This window comes from Triturus cristatus, chromosome 8, assembly GCF_964204655.1.
Source record: "Triturus cristatus chromosome 8, aTriCri1.1, whole genome shotgun sequence".
Taxonomy (NCBI): domain Eukaryota; kingdom Metazoa; phylum Chordata; class Amphibia; order Caudata; family Salamandridae; genus Triturus; species Triturus cristatus.
In genome coordinates this window covers 165,541,049-165,541,291 of record NC_140591.1, presented here as the reverse complement: position 1 = coordinate 165,541,291, position 243 = coordinate 165,541,049, and positions in this window count along the sequence as shown.

Sequence of the window (243 nt, the reverse complement as noted above, 5' to 3'; positions counted from 1 at the left end):
GCTGAAATTCAGAAAGCTATCCATGACATCCGCTCGGGAAAAGCCATGGGACCCAACGGGATCCCGACTGAATTCTTGAAGCCAATGGATGCTAAGCTCTCTCCCCACTTGCTGCAAATGTATACTGAGAGTCTTGATAAACGGGAACTACCAGCTGAGGTTAGGACAGCGTCCATCGTGGTCATCCACAAACACGGTAAGCCGCCTGACGATTGTAGGTCATATCGACCAATTTTGCTCGTC